General features: G+C 43.3%; 1 protein-coding gene across 2 annotated transcripts in view; it reads right to left on the bottom strand.

Moving 5' to 3' along the window:
- Nucleotides 1-12564, bottom strand: part of TXNRD1 (thioredoxin reductase 1) — a 118152-nt gene that overhangs the window by 99103 nt on the left and 6485 nt on the right. The window contains exon 1 of one of the 2 annotated variants that reach the window (XM_027070958.2): nt 64-199. The exons of the other annotated variant lie outside the window; for it this stretch is intronic. The gene's annotated coding sequence lies outside the window, so the exon portion shown is untranslated. Of the gene's footprint in view, nt 1-63; nt 200-12564 lie in introns of those variants that run through there. 2 annotated transcript variants of the gene reach the window in all.

The raw sequence follows: 12564 nt of genomic DNA, 5'->3' as shown, positions 1-12564 counted from the left end.
CCCCAGCCTCGCAGCCCCAGAGGCTCGCAGCCCTACCCGGGTTTCTGGGTCCCCACCGCTTACGTGAAGGGGAGCGCCGGGCCACCGGGCTCTTCTGGAGGGCGGCCCCCCACCTTCCGCTCGGAGGCACTGCGGAGACACTGCGAGGGACTGCTGCGAACCGAGGGGAAGGGTGGCGGGCTCCCCGCCGCCACGAGAAGCCACGCCCTGCTCGGAGCGGGCGGCCGGGCCGCCAGAGTCAGAATGACAAAGCAGAAATCCACTCCGGTGCAGCCCTGGCGACTACGCCAACGGGCTTAGCGAAGCGAGACCTCCTAATTGGGTGACACCACATCCTCTTCCTGCTCAGAGCGCCCCCAACCCAAGGAAAGAGCAAAAACAACGTAAGAATGTTTGGAACCAGAACGCAGAGACAAGTGTGTTTTAATTAAGCAAAACTGGACCGTGCCCTAAGGCAGTGACTCGGGAACTTTGCTGCCCATTGTGATCACGAGAGGATCTTGAAGAACACCGACGCCTCACTCCCACCCCCAGACATTCTGGGTGAATGGGTATTAGGTGTGACCCGGGCGGGCATCCGAGGGGTTTTTGTTTTTGTTTTTAACTCCCTGGGTGATTCTAGTGAACTGCAAAGTTTGGGACCCTTTGCCCTAGCGTAATGGACTTGTCAGTCTGGCAGTACTCTAAAGGAAATTACCAGGCTTTTAAAAGAAACATCTAGTCCATTCTGACTAATCCTGAAAAGTGACAAATTCTCACCAACACATAACTTCCCCTTACGTCCTTCCTCCTTAACCCACTCAGGTTTTGGGTTGTCACGTTTGTTTTAGGGAAAACAGCATATTTAACTCCAGTCATGCCAAGCCACCTGCAGCTGCCCAAGTGAGCCATGCTCTCTCATACTTCCTGCTCTTACTCCTATTCTTACTCAGCACCTTGGATCAGTAGGGAAGTGGGAATATTTGCTGAATAAATAAATGAATGAATGAATGTCTCTCCCACCGCTTTGGATATTGGCCAACTGAAGCACACAGGGGTGAAAGGGTTGTTGGTTTTTGAAGGCTGCGAGAAACCACACCGTCTCTGAGGTGGCAGGCAACCACAGTTTTCTCCTTTGAGTTCATTCAAGGCACGGTTGGAGGCTTGGTGAACACACACGCACTTGTGCAAACACACATACACACACTCACGACGCACATGAATGGAGGTACTCTCCTTGCATGGTAGTTGTTTGCCTAAGTGTGTGCCTCACCTGTTCTGGGGTCCTTAGAACAGAGTATGGGTCTGGCACAGGTGTCCAGGAAACAAGAGGCAAAGGAGAGGGAAAGAAGCCAGGACTCCCAGGTGGAAAACAACATTTCCTCCTGGCTGCTGTGCCCACCTCTGTTAACTGTCTTATATGCCTTAGCTCAGTTAATCGACACGATAATGTCCCATGAACCAGGCACATAAACTCCTCATTCCTGTGATGTGTAGAACCTACAGCTTCTTTCAAAGGTCAAGATAGAGATGGACTTTAAAATCATTTCACTTGAAATAATGTACTAAACGCAAGCGATAAGGATTGATTTTTATGATCCTTATATGACAGGTCAGCGTTGCCATAGTTAGTATCTTCTAACAGCATACCAGAAAAGGCTAGATAAGGCATTTTAACTTCACACTGTTCTTAAGTGAGCAAATTATAGCACAAATACGTAGAGTAGCTCCATGTAGTTGTTTTTTTTTTTTAAGTTAAACAAATTGCCACTTAAAAAAAAAAAAAAACCTTCATGTTTCTTTCAAACCTTTCTTGCTGCAATTAAGGGGCCAGATGCCTTACCCTTGTCACAAAATACAGAGAACTCCAACTCCTTAGTTATATTTAGTTTCCGGGCAGTGGAAGAAGTGCCTCATCTCCCACCATTTCTCATCGCGCAGCATTTGTTTCAGACATATGTCTTACATCTCTTGACTGAGCTCATGTTATTCCCCTGCCTAAAATAATCTACCCTCCCTAAGGCCGATTCCTTCAAAGCTCATCTGAAATGTCATCTCCTCTGGGAGGGCTTCCCTGATCCCCACCCAGTGTTGACAGCTCTGTCCCTATTCTGAGATCCCAAATACCTAAAAATCATTATAAATCATGTATATCCAAGAGGGCTTTAGGAAGGCAAACCCTTGTTTGATTTATCTTGTCTTCCCAGAACCTGCTACATATAGTAAGTACTCAGAAAATGCTGGAAAAGACCCTCTCCATTCCTGAACTGTCATCTAAGCACACTATAAACAGATCTATTAGGGGTATTAGATCAAGGGTCCTATTGCACTAAACTATTGTTCCTCCTACAATAAGTTTCTCACACACACACCACCACATTGAGCTAGAACAATCTTTCTGACACTCAACTCTTCTCCGCTCAAACCTTGTCACTCTATAGGACCCTCAAAATAAAGTCCAGACTCCTCGATTGTACTGACTTGGCAAGGCCCACCCTTGTTAAACCCAGCTGTCCACATATTCTGTACCCTACTTACATAGCAAAACACCACTGGAGAAAACAGAACTTAAAAGTGATTTCACTTTAAGGTCAAGACCACAAACTTCAATGTGTCCCCAAAGCTTCCCAGCAGTCCTTTACATCTCTGGTATACTTGTTTTCCTAGTTTCCCAAGTAAATATTTCATGCTTCTTCCCCTTTTGTCAAACCTCTAATATACCTACACCTTGCCGTTAACTCATGACTTGCTTGCTTTCTTCTTTAAGAAAACACAATCAGTCAGAACTCAACCACCAAGCTGCCATACTCCCTGCCTTCACCCTCATTTAATGAAGCGTACTCCACTTGTGTACAGATTCTCATCTCTTCTTGCCTTCTCAATCTTCAATAACTTCATTCCTGAAATTAGCCTCCCTCTCTGGCATCATCAGTTTCTTCTTCTCTACCCGGTAATTCCCCACATCATACACATGGTAGTTTTCACATGTATTTATTTATTTATTCATTCATTCATTTATTTATTTATTTTTTAGTTTTCACATTTAAAAAAAAAGTCTCCCATGATCCCCTGGACCCAACCATCATAGTTACTACCCCATTTCATTGTTCCCCTTCACAGGGTTTCGGGAAAAAAAAACAGCTTTGAAAGAATTCTTTGTACCCTGAAGAAGAAGAAAGTAGGGTAGGGAGGTCAAGAAAGATCTAAGAATATGGCACTTGAGCTGAGACCAGAATGAAAGGAGGGAGCAAGATTTATGAAGGGGGAAATCTTTCTAAGCAGAGGAACAGGAAGTACTAGGGGGCCCTGGCTTGCTCAGTGGGTGAAGCATGGGACTCTTAATCTCAGGTTGTAAATTCAAGCCCCAATGTTGGGCGTAGAGAGTTCTTAAAAAATAAGAATCTTTTAAAAAGGAGGAGGAGGGGGAGGAAGAAGAAGAGAAGGAAGAGAAGAAGAGGAGAAGGAGGAGAAGAAGAAAACAAGAAGTACTAAAGCCCTAAGCTGGACGCCTGCTTGACTTGTCTGAAGAACTGTGAAGCAAGCAGTGTGTCTAAAGCTCAGTGAACAAGGAAGAAAGTCGTAGGTAGTGAAGCCAGAGGCGTAGCCAGAGGTCAGAACCCAAAGGCCATAGGACTTTGGATCTCATTGTAAATGTAATAAGAAGCCAAAGTGTCACAAGCAAGGAGATGGAAATCAGCTAGTTTGTATCTTAGAAGGATTGCTCTGCTGTGTGTGGTATCGACTAGGGTGGGTTAGGGACTTAGGAGAAACACAGACCAGCTGGGAGGTTGCTGTTGTGGTCCGAGCCAGAGACAATGAAGGCTTGGATTAGGAGGTGAGAAGAGATATTTGAAAGTAAAGCTCATAAATGTTGCAGATGGGTGGAATAAGGAAGGTAAAAGAAGGAGAACAATCGATGATGACTAAGGAGTTTTAGCCTTCGCAACTGGGTGAATGGGGGCACCGTGGAATGGAAAGGGGGAACACCCAGGGAGGGGGAGGAAAGGTAGGAGTGGGGCAGGTGGAAAGCAGTAGTTCGGGACAGATCCCACACTGGTTTGAGAGACCTGTTGTCCTCTGAATGGAGATGCTCAGTATGCAAATCTGGAGTTCACGGGAGAAGTCAGAGAAAGAAATAAGAATCTGGGAGTCAAATATAAAAGACATTTAATGCCGTATATGTTAGTTCTCCAGAGAAACGGGACCAATAGAATATATAAATAGAGAGACAGAGAGAAACAAACTGGCTCTCAGGATTGTGGGGACTAGCAAGTCCTAAACCTACTGGACAGGCCAACAGGCTGGGAAGGCCAGTGGTCCTAATGTTGCAGTGTTGAGTCCAAAGGCAATCTCACTTCCTTTCTCTGCAGGAGGCCTCAGTCTTTTCTCTGACCTTCTCTGAAGGTCTTTTCCATTCAACTGATTGGATGAAGCCCACTCATGTTATGAAGGATAATCCGCTTCACTCAAAGTCTACTGTTTTCAGAGTTAATCACATCAGAGAGTACGTTCACAGCACCTGTCTACACTGGTGTTTGGTCAAACGACGGGGCACCATAAAATTAACCTTCACAGGTGGGACAAGATGAAGTTACCCAGGGAGTTAATATATTTAAGGAAATGAAGATGGTCCAGGAACGCAAAGTGCAAAGGAGGAGAAGGGGCCAGCAAAGGAGCCTGAGAAGAAACTGGAGGGAGGTGGGAGAGAAACCAAGAGAATGTGGTGTCTCAGAGGCCAGTGAAGAAATGATCCCCAAAGGAGGAAGACCAACTAGATGAGAAATAACGACAAGATACAAACCGAGTCATGGAAGTCAGTTGTTGTTGATTTTTATGAAAACGATGGAGGAAACAAAGCCTAATTAGAGGATGCTCAACCAGAAACAGAAAAAAGGACACGAAGGTAGTGAGGACTGCCAACTCTTTGAAGGAGTGTTGGTATAAAAACACAAAAGAGGGAAAGTAGCTGAAGAGCAACATAGGATCGAGGAGGGTGTTTTGTTTAGTTTTATCTAAGAAGGAAATTATTATAGCACGTTTTTATGCTGAGAAACCAATCTAGTAGAGCGAAATTTGGCAATTTTCAAAGAGGAAAGGAGCAAGAGGAGGTCATTACAGAGGCAAAGTCCTGTGAATGTGCATCCATTGCACAGCGTCAACTTCAGTCAAACCCAGGCTCGATCAGTGACTAGACTGTCCAGTTACTCCGCCTCTCTTAGGCTTCCTTATCCTCTTTCTACAAGACCCTCTTTGGTCCTTCTACCTCTTTATCTCACCCAAATCTGCCCTCCGTCTCTACAGCCCAGCCATTAGCCTTTTTTCAGTCTCTTTAATTACCTAACCACAGGTCTTTGCTAACTCCCAGTCGTTCATCAGATCTGAGAACAAGCATGCCTTCCCCAAGGAAACTACCACATAGGTCAAATCCCCCAATGAGGTGCTCCTGTGTTACCATGCATTCTTTCTGCCTGCTATTTATCACAACTGCAGTTATATTTTTATAGACGATTATTTGATCAATGTCGGCCTCCCCCTAGAACAGCACAGCTCAACAGAATTTTCTGTGATGATGAAATGTTCTATATCAGCACTGTCCAACCCACATGTGATTACTGAGCACTTAAAATGTGGCTGGTGCAACTGCAAATCTTAAGTTTTTATTTTATTTAGGTTTAATCTGTTTAAATGTAAGTAGCCACATGTAGGCAGGGTCCAGGATGACTTATGCTCACCACAATGTTCTCAGTACTTAAAACAGTGTCCACACACACAACAACAACAACAACAACAACAGTGCCCACACATAGTAATAGCTCAATAAATATTTCTTGGAAGACTCAATCTGTAAAATGGAGATAATACTAGTTAATTTGTGGATTCCATCTTTTTCGGAGGAAAGGAAAAAAGACTTTACATGGCAACTCTCAGGGGTTCTCAGCCCTCCTACAAAGATGAATTTGCCCTTTCAGTTTGATCCATCCCAGAGGGTAGCGGGGATAATGAATGAGAACTCTTTGGGTGGTCTGAATGAAATAATATCTGTAATATGGCTAGGAGCGTGCCTGAAACATAGTAGGTGGTCAAATGTGGTGGGCCATCAACTTCAAATAGGGAAAGCAAATAATGATGTGGGACAATTGGGGAAGGCCTCACAAAGCAAGTGATCTGAGGAATAATGAAGGTAAAAGTAATGGGAGTGGGAGAAATACCTGAGAATGTTTCTGTGCTTGCTGAAAAAGCCCTCAGGTATAGAAAGATAATTATCTTGTCCATGGCCACCTAACTAACAACCGGCAGAGCTGAGACTGACACCCGGTCCTTGGCAATTACCACAATGCTGTTCTATGTCTTGAACAGAATTTTTTCTAGGCAGAGGGAGCAATACGTATAAAGGCACAGCTGTAGGAAAGAAATGGTTTCTGCATGAGATGCAGAAGCATAAGCGGAGATGAAACCATCAATATATGTTGAATTCACTTTAGGTTCACAATGCAGCTAAGTGTCTGGTTCATTTCCCTACATTCTCAGTTAATCCTCCGAAATCACCTTAAGGTTACACCATATGAAAAACTGAAATTTCAGGAAGTTACGAATCTTGCCAAAGGTCACAAAAGAGCTGTGTTGGAGTAAGGATATAAATCCATTGTTTGCCTCACAATTCAGTAATAATATATAGTGAGGTAGGAGCCAGAAAGAGGCGAAAGCATCATGCTATAGGGACACACACCAAAGACGCACTGGCTTTCTGACAAAGACCAGGGTAGACTTCATCTATGAAACATCCACCCTGAAAACTTCAAAATCCTGCGTGGAGGACCATGATCTCTGCGACGCCTTCTTTAACCAAACATGGAACTAGTCACTCCTTTATTTCTCACATCAAGCTACATCACAACTGTCTGTTTATGTGTCTGCCATGCGTAGAACACTCATTTATTGAGCACCTCTGTGCCAGGACCTTTATGTTCTTTTGTTAATCAATGCAGCAATGCTCTGGGATATGTATTACCATTTCCATTGGCAGATGAGTAAACCAAGGTTAAGTGAGTGACCCAAGCCGGGTCTGACAGCTAGTACAGGATTGCCGTCTCATAGTCTTCTCTCTCCACTACAATATTCTTCACACAGTGCCTTTCCCATGGTAGGCTGGCACTGGAGCAGGCTTTCAAATGCGAGCGGAGAAGAGAGTCAAAGGTGTTCTTGTAAACCAGCTTGGGCAGGAGAGGTGGGGGGAGTCTGAATTTGTCAATTTCTGTGATACAAGTACTCCCGCTTTGGCTGATTTCAAGCTATCAACCTGCTTGCAAAATTCCTCAATGTTTAACTACGGCTGTCTTGAGCCGGTAGCAGCAGCTCCAACACACCCCCTGAAGCTCAAGGTCATCAGGTACAAGCTCCTTCCCCTCCTACATTTCCTCTTCACTGCACTTCTCTATTCTTGGACTTGACTGCAACCTCAGAAGGATAAGGATTGTTCTACCTCTGCTACAGCACACCTTTACCAGAGCCCCACAACCCATTCCAATTCCAAGTGGTGTTAGGAGACCCCACATCCCTTAAACATCCTCTCCCTATCTTATTTATATCCAGGACTATTCAAGCCCTTCTGCCTTCAAACACGCCCAGGTCTACTCTTTTGTAAACATCTGACCGACCCCACAGCCTCATCCAGCTTTCTACTGACAAGCAGTATGGCCAATAGTCATGAGAATCTCCTCTGAAGTCACATAGCGTGGCTTGGCCGCAGACAAGATGCATGCCTTTAGGCGAGCTCTGTTATCTCTCTGCCTCAATTCACTCAGCTATAAATGGTGATAAATATAGTGACTACACCTCATGTGGTGGCAGTGGAAATCAGATGAGTAAGTAGATATAAAGGGCTCAGAATGCGGTATGTACTCAATATCCAAGTTATTATCATCATTATGTCCTTATGCATGGTGTAAATCTAGGAAGACCACAGAGCGGCTAAGAGTTTGGATTTTCTCCTTTGACAAATTACTTATTCACTGGCAACAATGTGTTAGACTAGATGCCATTAAAAGCTTAATTCAAGGGGGCAACCTATTCATTTTTCTTTTAATTAGCAGTCTGTGGCTAAGCACACCTTTTTCCGTAGTTATCTATCCCCATTACTCAAAACTTGTGCTTTATCTGCCGGAAGAAAAATGTAATTTCCTTAAACAACTTGCTAAAAGAAATGGAAAGGACATGAGAACTCCTAAAAAACATGAGCACGTGCATTTTGTATTGTATGTACGTATACACATAATGTACATACACTAGAACATGCAGAAATATTCTCTTTCCGCGCTCTACTTGTTTTAGGTCTCTTGGTATCTTATTTCAATTCTAGAGGAAAGAAAATGTTTTTAATGTCAAAAACCACTGGCCAGCAGAACCTCAGGAGATACAGGCTCTAAAGAAGAGTTGCAATCAACTCTCGGATGTCTCGTCTGAAAAAACTGGAGATCAGCCACCCTCACCGCCAGCCAAGGGGTTGTGTGAGTACTCATTAATAGTGATCCATAGCTTTTGGATCCTATGAAAGAACAGCCATACAGTTTATTACCATTGTTAGTTTCTAAATGTTAAACCCTATTAGGTAGTTGATACCAAGAAGAAGATCCCTCTCTAATTTCCCCAAGTGCCAAAATTCCAGAATCCCAAGACAGTTGATGACTACAAGTCATTGGTGGAGGGCTACAGTCACCTCCTGAAGTGGCCTCGGATCTTGCCGGTTGACAACCTGTACTCCAGACCCTGATTTGAACTGAGAGTGATCTATGTCTCATTTACCACCGTAGATGTATTAAGACCAACTTTTCCACTATAAAGATAAATGAGAACATTGTAGTTCTCCACCAAAATGTTTCTGAACTTCTTAATCTACAGATCTACAATATCTGTAATAATCTTTCAATAATCTCAGAAACTCTTTTGATGCTGTATTGCAATGGGTAAGGCTGGACTACCTCCTACTCCCCTTGATAAGGTTCAATGTTAACCATTACGTTAGTTGACTAGGCCTCTAGTTCAGTCATTGTTCAGTCACTGTCCAGTCACTGGTCTTTCTAAGATAGCAAAGTATTTGCCAGCTCACTACCATTATACAATAACCATAGTATGGTGCCTCTATACTTATGATTTAACTAGGAGAAAGGGGCACCCGGGTGGCTGAGTCGGTTGAGCGCCTGATTTCAGCCCAGGGCATGATCTCACAGCTTGTGAGTTTGAGCCCCGCATCAGGCTCACTGCTATCAGTGCAGAGCCCGCTTCAGATCCTGTCCCCCTAGCTCTCTGCCCCTCCCCCACACTCTCTCTCTCTCTCTCTCTCTCTCAAAAATAAATAAAACACTTACAAAATAAAAAAATAAATAAATAGGAGACAAATGCATGGTTTATATGGAAATTATTATCATTATCTTCAGATGAACCAATCTCCGCTATTCTGTAGGCAATCCCAAGATGTTATTAGCATCACTAACTGGACCCTTGGTTTTTCACTGTGCACTTGACTCCCAAAATAAAGGTTTCATTTCCCCATCTCCTTTCAGCACACATATATGACCAAGTGACCAAATTCTGGCCAATACAACACAAGCAAAATATCAAGTGCAACTTTCAGGATATGTTCTCGAGTGGAAAGGACACGCCCTCCTTCAGCTCTTCTTTCAAGCGATGGCCAAAATTCGGACCCCATCTTGGAACACAAAATGGGAGACAACTGCTGAGGACTGTGGACCATGAACACAGGTAGACTCAACATTGGATTCAGCACCGTGGAGTACCATGCAAGCCCTGGACAGACCACCTCCATCTCGATTTCTTCTAAGTGAGGGAGAAATGAGCTTATGTCTAGTATCAGCCACTGTCATTTTGGGTCTCCTGTCACATGTGGCCAAACCTAATCCTAACTAAGACACTTATGGTGCATTGTAGGAAACACATTCACGTTATAGGATTTTTAAAACTTTTTTTAACGTTTATTTACTTTTGAGAGAGAGGGAGACAGAGCATGAGCAGTGGGAGGGCAGAGAGAAAGGGAGACACAGAATCCAAAGCAGGCTCCAGGCTCCGAGCTATTAGCATAGAGCCCAATGTGGGGCTCGAACTCACAAACCGTGAGATCATGACGTGAGCCGAAGTCGGACATGTTAGCCGACTGAGCCACCCAGGTGTCCCTATAGGAAATTTTAAGAAGAAAGAAAGAAAGCAAGCAAAGGAAGAAGAAAAGCCGTTCCAAATCTCACCATCCAGATGCAGTCAAGATCCAAGGCTCCCGTTCCACTCCACAGACTTTCCCTGAGTGTTCTTCTTCACCTCACCTATAGTTCAAACCCTCCCAAATCTACACCTTCCGTTCGCCCGACCTACATAACTATTATCCATATTGGACAATCATCACATGTCCAACACCAAATTCACCATCTTCCCTGGTCTAAATCCTGTCTTTTCTCTTAACGAATGCTACCACCGTCCTCCAATCTTCATTGCAGAAATCAAAGCGGCGGGTTTGACTTCTCCCTCCACTTCATCCCACACTGGGTTGAGAATGTCTCCCTTATCAAAACTTGGCCCTGACGAAGAACCAGATTTTATTCGCCTGTATTTCTTCAGTGTCTATTACACTGGCAAGACAGATGCACAAAAATATTTGAGGGATTATTCATATTTTGTGTATTTCTTTCTAGTCCTTCTCCTATACTGTTAAAAGCAAGACAGAACTATTCTGTAAAATCGATTTTAAACTCTTGGCTTTTTTCATTAAACATTATGGTACAGAAAATTCCCCCATGCTATTAAAAACTCTATGTGAGTCATTTCTTTAATGGCTGCATAATATTACATGAGTTAGCAGCTTCCCCTAAGCACTGACTGTATATCAAGAACAGTGCTAGGCATTTTACATACACTCTCATTGAATCCCCACTTTACAGATGAGGAAACAAAGGCCCAGAGGAGCAAAAAGCCCTCTACTTGTGGTGACTATGACTAATGATGCACAATAGATAATGGGCCCATGAAAGACAGAACTCATGTCATTTATGTGTGAGAGCAGGCCCTCAAATATTTGTTCAAAGAATGAAAAGAATCAACACTTGACTAGAATGTATATCTGGCAATTAAAGAGAGTTTTATCTTGCTTTATAAAAAGCTTAATCTAGGGGCGCCTGGGTGGCTCAGCTGGTTAAGCATCTGACTTCGGCTCAGGTCATGATCTCGCAGTTTGAAGGTTCAAGCCCATGTCGGGCTCTGTGCTGACAGCTCGGAGCCTGGATCCTGCTTCAGATTCTGGGTCTCCCTCTCTCTCTGCCCCTCTTCCACTCTCTCTCTCTCTCTCTCTCTCTCTCTCTCTCTCAAGAATAAACATTAAAAAATAATAAATAAATAAAAAGCTTAATCTAAATCTAACTTTTTCATATCTAAGTATACTAGGAAGACATTACTTAAACACTATGTTAGATGCATTATAAACATTATCCTATTTTTTTATTTTTATTTTTTATTGAATTATAATTAATATACAGTGTTATATTCATTTCAACTGTACCATATAATTATTCAACAATGCTGTACATTGCTCAGTGTAGTTTTAATCCCCTTTATCTATTTCACCCATCTCCACACCTCCTTCCCTCTTCTATGGCAACTACCAGTTTGCTCTCTGTACTCAAGAGTCAAACATTATCCTATTTTTTTTTTTAAGTTTATTTACTTATTTTGAGAGAGAAGAGAGAGAATGAGCTGGGTAGGGGCAGAGAGAGAGGGGGACAGAGGATCCAAAGTGGGCTCTGTGCTGACAGCAGAGAACCTGATGTGGGACTCAAACTCACAAACAGAACAATGAAATCAAGACCTGAGCCACAGTCGGACACTTAACTGACTGAGCCACCTGGGCATCCCAACATTATCCTATTTAATCCTTACAACGGAAACAGAGGAACAACACTATCCCATCCGACCTGGCGCAGATTTGAACCCAGGTCTGTGTGACACAAAAATATATTTTCTACTTCTTATTTAAGAGGAATCCTTTCACGGGCGCCTGGGTAGCTCAGTCGGTTAAGTGTCCGACTTCAGCTCAGGTCATGATCTTGCGGTTTTGTGAGTTCAAGCCCCACGTCGGGCTCTGTGCTAACAGCTCAGGGCCTGGAGCCTGTTTCAGATTCTGTGTCTCCCCACTTGTGCTCTGTCTCTCTCTGTCTCTCAAAAATGAATAAATGTAAAAAAAAAATTTAAGAGAAATCCTTTCATAACATGTGTGAGTTGTTTTCTTAAATAGATACTCAGCTTCCCCTACCTATCTTGCATTCATTCCAAAACAGAAATTTACTTGAATAGAGGTGTATGTGTACAAATTCTTATGTGACTGCTACATAACCACTGGTCTCCATCCTCTTGATCCATCACATAAGGGCAAATCATACACAATTGGTTCAATCAGAGCAGTGGTTATTTCCACAAATAGCACTAAAACAGGTGTAAAAAGCAGTCTGGTTGGAGGCGGGGGGGGTGTATGTACAGAAATTAGTGAGGAACACCGTGACCTACAAGATCATAAGCACAATTTAGATCAAAGCA

Source organism: Acinonyx jubatus, chromosome B4 (assembly GCF_027475565.1).
Source record: "Acinonyx jubatus isolate Ajub_Pintada_27869175 chromosome B4, VMU_Ajub_asm_v1.0, whole genome shotgun sequence".
In the NCBI taxonomy this organism is placed as follows: Eukaryota; Metazoa; Chordata; class Mammalia; order Carnivora; family Felidae; genus Acinonyx; species Acinonyx jubatus.
The sequence above is the reverse complement of the archived record's forward strand: the minus strand, read 5'-3'. Positions and strand labels throughout refer to the sequence as shown.